This window comes from Astatotilapia calliptera, chromosome 4 (genome assembly GCF_900246225.1).
Source record: "Astatotilapia calliptera chromosome 4, fAstCal1.2, whole genome shotgun sequence".
Classification (NCBI taxonomy): domain Eukaryota; kingdom Metazoa; phylum Chordata; class Actinopteri; order Cichliformes; family Cichlidae; genus Astatotilapia; species Astatotilapia calliptera.
Genome location: NC_039305.1, coordinates 20,907,449 through 20,913,743, shown reverse-complemented (window position 1 = coordinate 20,913,743; position 6,295 = coordinate 20,907,449). Strand labels below are relative to the sequence as shown.

Below are 6,295 nucleotides of genomic sequence, written 5' to 3'. Positions count from 1 at the left end.
GAGTAATATTTTAAAATCAGTTTACTAATACTATTAATATTCTAAAGCCTTTTCTGTTCTCAGAAACAGCTTGCAAATTGACTAGAAGAGTACCTTTAACCTAAACTTGAAATTTTATAAAAGTCATTATAAAAAAAATGAAAAAAAGGGTAATCATCTTTAAAAGTTTACAAGTAGATTTTTAAAAGCCTTTTAAACTGAGTTTTTGTGCCTTTCTGATGGCAAAGGGAAGTTTGTCCCACAGTGTTGAAGCTATACATGCATATGTGCTCATACATAATACTAATTTTCATGTAGGGTGGAACAGAGGTGCAGTGGTTAGCGCTGGGTTCGAATTCAGTCCGCCTCTCTCCCTCCCATGAGCTCTGAAATGGATAAATAAAAGACAATGGCTGAATGTGAGCTTTATGTCTTAATGACATTTTCCAATATTGATCTAATGTTTAACATTTACTTGAACTGTAAAGTTTATTTTCTGTGATGATTTGTGTGGACTGTGTTTGAAGGTGCAGGAGGACTGTCGTCTTACAGTAAGCACATTCCTCAAAGCCATCATTCATCGTGTTACAGAGTTCCATACAACTAGACCTGATTTTGTTTCCTATTCATTGTAGTATCAAAACAGTTTTAGCGCATGAGGTCTGTACATGCTCGATATTGTTTCATTTTTGCTGAATTGGTGAGTCAGACAGAAGCTGTTAACAGACAGGTTTCCTTCCTCTGCTGGCAAATATGGACAGGCCTCATTTTGACTCTGCAGTTTTGTCGAGACTGTCGGACTAATGCACACAAGTGATAATCTATGGCAATTTGCCTTTGATAAAGTAAATATCAAATAACAAGTGTGCAAATAACAATTTATTTATTTTCCAAATTATCTGCTGTGCATATCATGTGATCGGTATACTTTACAGGAATGCTTTGTTTACTGTAATGTCAGCTGACATTTTAAATGTTGATAGAAGGCAAAAAAAAAAGCACTTTGACCGAGTGGAAAATAAATACTTGTATGATATGAAAACCATTTTAATAAATCACCTAAGTATGAAACAGTTATTATTAGTGCATATGACAGAGAAGCCTCCCTGATGTTCAGTGGCACACAGCAGAGCATAAATGCCTTTTAATGCTATATTTAGTTGCTGGTGTTCCTCTGGGAGAACAGCATAAAGCTTTAATGTTTACATGCCACATACAGTGCAACATATGACGTAAACTCAATACTTCAGAAGAAATGAGGCCACTTGTGAAATGCTGAGATGCATCCTGCCAAAGGTCTAGCCCTCTGCGTGCAACAATTTAACACAAACCATATGGAAAAGAAGCAGGAAAAAAATGTATGTGTCATGCTATGATTTACCCATGAAAGTGTTACATTTGCAGTCTTCTCCTGGAGAAAAACCCCCACAAGAACTGATTGCAAATAAAGTAAAAAATCAGTTTAATTAAAATATGTGAAAGGATTAATTTCCTGAGAAAATCACAAGCAGCAGTCTAGGGGGTGAAAAATAATGCCAACGCAGAAGTGCTGAGCACAGCATTTCCTTGGTTGAGCCAATAGAGCCTGACTCCAAAAGTGAGTCGATCTGCAGATACACCATGTTAAAATGCTCAGTTTTACCACCGATATAAATATGTTTACAGCCTTTTGCAAAAACCATTTGGGCCACTGTAGCTAAGTTCTGTATTCATGACATGTGAATTTTGCTCTAATGTTCCCATTAAAATTCTGCTAAGGCTTGAAGTTATGCAAAACATGGGAGCATGGATGGTTGGTCTTGATCAGCATTCAGTTGCACTAAAATATAATGGAGTTTGTTGTTCAGTTTTTCTCGTTAAAACATTTTGTTTTAGGCCTAGTTTTCCAATAGCCAAAATTAGCATGTCAATGGACTTTGCTCACCAAGTTAGCTAGCCCTGAGTGGTGTTAGCTGTTTTCAGGCCTCCAAACAGGCGTCCATCTTTTATGTAATCTACGGTTAACCATAGTGTGAGATGAGACTATTTACAGTAAAAGATGTAAGTAGTCATACTGGTTAGTGAACTCCATATGAAGCCTAAAGTTTAGCAGCTCATGAAGGAGGGGTGGCAGTGACAATAAAACCGAGGACAGTGTACGCCCTTCAGCTAACAAAGTCAATTACAACTGGTAGCATTTTAATAATAATGTTAAAACAGTGAACTTCATGTTTTATTCAGCATGACTTTAAACTTCTAATTGAACCCATAAAGTTATCAGTAAAATGTTTACGTCGGTGGCCGAGTGAGAGAGCTGAGGACTTCTAACAGCTCTGTAACAATAGAGTAAAAACAGGACACCAACCTTCTTGTGAAAAAGGAAAAAAAAAAACTGGGGTTGCCTGGTAAGGACATTGAATTCTTTCACATTCAGCAATTGATTGCATGTAGTTCGAGCATGCAACACCTTCAACCTCTGAGTGACTACTTTTGATCAGGAGGCGATTGAACAGGTTGCCTGGTGAGAGGCGACCTGTCTCCAAGCAATCATGCTCCAAACCACACAGACTGTAATTACAAATTGGTAAAAGTTTGCAAATAATTGCCTTGCAATCAGTCTGTGCCAGTCTGTTCCAATGAGTACAACTCATCTGTCATGTGGGTGGTTATTAGCTGGATGGACATAGCTGATTATGCTCAAATATAGTGAGCACCTATGCTATTTTGCAGTTAAATTGCCAGTCCTGGAGTAACTACCTCCCACTTTCTCGTGGAATTTGTAAATTTTCAGTTTCAAATTGAAGAAAATTTTGCTGAACTCTGAACGTTAATCGTTAAATTGAATTTCTGTGTATGTAATTCCACAGATTTATCACAGCTGATCACAAACAGATTGAACGTAACTGCTAACTTGACCCCATTCAGTGACAAACTGTTTTATTGCCGTCTTATTCCTGTTAGTTAGTTTAAAGTTGGCAGCTGACTGCAAGTGGTCACAGGAACATAACCAGAAGTCTTTTTGCAACCACTGTAGTCGCCCCCTGCTGGCCACTAGAAAGAATGCAGCTTTAAGGCAATGGATTCCAAGGCAATGGCCTTGGATTCACTTCTTTGGTCTAGAAGCTACTTGCACCATGTGTGAATGAAACATACATTTCGCGAGATTTAAAATGTAATATTGTTGGAGGGTATGAAAATGTTTTGTTCTATTGTTTTTCCTTATGGAAAATAATTTTATATGTCAAAGCAAAACATCAGACAATCAGAGAAGAACATTGTGGCATTTTATTGTGTGGAGGCACATTTTTGTTACTTTAAACCCTGGAAATCTGATCAAATTCACAAGCTAAAGATACATTTTGACTCTAAAGCAGACAGCAGTAGTAGCAATGTTGTAAATTCAGCCTTTGTCCAGTTTCATCTTCCAAGCTGAAACATACCCATGTTCACTCATTTGCTGTTTCCTCTTCAGTAAAACGAACATCTGTTGGACAGATAGGGGGGAGGCATGATCAAAACAAGCCTCATTGTTTTTGTAGCCCTCTATTTTATTTTATTTTTTTCACTCCCGGTGGGAGCCTTACTGTGAGCTGCCAAATGCAGATGAATTAGAATCAGATCACTGAGAGAATACAAAGAAGATTACATGAAGTCTGTCCTGTAGCATCAGTGGAACAAGTGTTGACATCAAGAGGCCACTGAAAAAAAGAAGCACAAAATAAATTAAGACTTGTTTTCTGGCTTATTCAACTTAAGATTTAACAAATGACATCTGCAGGGGAGGATGAGCAAGCAATTGGGAAAAAAATGTAAATATTAAATGCAAAGTCATGAATGATGTGGGAAAACAGCTGTCTCCAGAAGATGATTCATGAAGCTAACATGCTGTGGTTCATTATGGAGGTCAACTACTTTATTAAGTTCCTCTACACCGGCATTTAACAGTGCGGTTCCAGGAAGGTGATGTATTTATACTACCCCTCCAAAGAGATGATGGATTGCTGTTCTGCCCATGAATCATTTAGCGTAGTAACAGTGAGTCCTCAAAAGCCAAATGTGAGGCAGGCATCTCTGTTCTTCGTGCATCTTTCGAAGGTTTACAAAAGTTACGAAACCTCCTTCAGTTTCATCACTACAGCACAGCGTTTGCAGGTGTTCTAGAGATGACAGAGGATCTGGCAGATCTTTCAATCTATGTTTAAAATATCGCGTCTGGAATGTCAGAAATGTTGGAATGTTTTCTTTTTTTTCTTCTTTTTTATTGCAGAATTGATTTATCAGTGGGGTTTTTCCTTCCTCTATCATAACAGACTGAACAGCCCAAATCCAGCACACGTTAGACTAGATCGACTCAGGAATGTGTCAGAATGCACGTAAGTTATGACTTCTCTCATTATCTCCTGTGATAAAGCTAACCGAGGGTGCGTGCCTCAGTTCACTCCTGTTGGAAATGATCCTATAATGATTTTGAAACGCGTGACATCACTGCAAATTTTAAAGAGAGTTTATTTATAGGCAATAATTTACTGCAATCAAATGCTACACGGTGTATCTGACACACATAAGCAAACTAAATTAAAATAAACTAAAGTGGGAAGAGGTTTTCCACTCACAATTCCGGTTTGCAATGGCTAATGACATTCTAAGTAATGGCTGGAAGTTCAGAAAAAAACGCCAATGACATTTCAGACTTTGTCCATCTGCACTGGAGAGGAAAACAATTCCTCCACTTATGCAATTGGAACTGTAAACACTGCGAACACACAGTTTGGTGCTGAAATGCTGTTAGTTGCAAAGTCATGAATGGCATTGGCCAATAATGATTTAGAAGGAATAGTCATCCTGACTCAGCTAAATCCAATTGCCCTCATAAAAGCGCTCTCCTAAGGTGGCCTGTGACCTACATGAAACCTCCATCCTGCAGTGGGGCACAGGTTTACTATTTTATGTAGCGATCTTTCACATTCGCATTTAACACTGCGGTTCCAGGAAGGCAATGTATTTATAATAACCCTCTAAAGAGATGGTGCATTGTTTCTTCTGCTTCTGAATCATTTAGTGTTAGCAGTGTAGCAGTGAGTACTTAAAAGCCAAATGTGGGGCAGGCGTCTTGGCTCTTTATGCATCTGTGCCTCTCCAACATGCTCCACTGCTCCACTTTCTCCACTTGTCTGAAGCCCCTTTGTAAACCTCTCCTCTCTCTCTCGCTCTCTCTCTCTCTCTCTCTCTCTCTCTCTCTCTCTCTCACACACACACACACACACACACACACACACACACACACACACACACACACACACACACACACACACACCATTTCCTCATAATTGTCAGCCTGTCTTTCCGTCACCCGTCGTGATTCTCAATTTTGGTGTGTTGGTCTTATGTTGTAATGTTTTTATTTAATGAATTGAGTTTTCTTTTCGATTTACAACAAAAATGTTTTGTACATATCATATGTTGAGTTCTGTAGTGTGATTTGGATTCTTAAAAACTGACTGTATAAACACTGTCAAATCCTAGAACAAAACATGTTGCGTAATCTTCATCACAAGCACATTCAAAAAAGATCAGGATTTTGAAAACTTCCTTGAAAATCCTGATCGTTTTTGAATGATTCCTCATTAAAAACAGTGTTTTAATGAGCACTGGAGGTTTGCTGCGATTTAACAACCTGTAAACAGAGAACATTTTTCAAGGCTGCAATAACAACACCCAGTGGACGTTATCTCATGTCAGGCCAGTAGAAGGATGACATGCATGTTTGACAGTTTCAACAGCATTTAACAACCTGGGCTGTAAGTTGAATTACGGGAATTGTAAATCCTAAAACTTTGGAACCTGGCCAGCGCTAAGCACTAAAGAAGCCATCGGATCTTGTTGTCTGCCGCTTTTTAATCTGTCGCTCGCATGTTCTCGAATTTGAAGAAAAGGTGTTGCATTTTCTCAGTATGCTTCCCTTCAGGTCATTTGTTTGCGTTTTCTTACCCAGTCATTTCTCTGTTTCTGTTGCTCCGTTGCTCTTCATGTATGGCACGTCTTCCTCAAACTCCTCTCTCTGCCTGTGGGAGGTGATACATAACAAGAGCACAATGTACACTTTTATCATGATAAAATCTTGAGATCTGGATGATGGAAAATGTGCGCACAGTTTTTCCTGTTTCATTTATTTCTGTTTGCTTTTTTCAGTCTTAATAGTGAGCTAGATGCTGCCATGCTCCATGGTGCTGTAGCCGTTGGCGTTGTTTGCTATTGCAGTGTGAGTGGGTAAGCAGGGCCAGGGGCCTGAGATGATTGCACTTAAAGTCAATTAGTAGCCATAAACTCAAGAGCACTG

At 38.8% G+C, this 6,295-nt stretch overlaps 1 long non-coding RNA gene across 1 annotated transcript; it reads right to left on the bottom strand.

Moving 5' to 3' along the window:
- Window positions 1–3,220: 3,220 nt before the first annotated feature.
- LOC113021043 (uncharacterized) lies at window positions 3,221–5,961 on the bottom strand. The gene is made up of 3 exons (XR_003272257.1): window positions 5,947–5,961; window positions 3,605–3,656; window positions 3,221–3,442 (listed from the first exon to the last, which is right to left on the bottom strand). It is a non-coding gene; the product is annotated as an uncharacterized LOC113021043 (long non-coding RNA).
- Window positions 5,962–6,295: the final 334 nt, after the last annotated feature.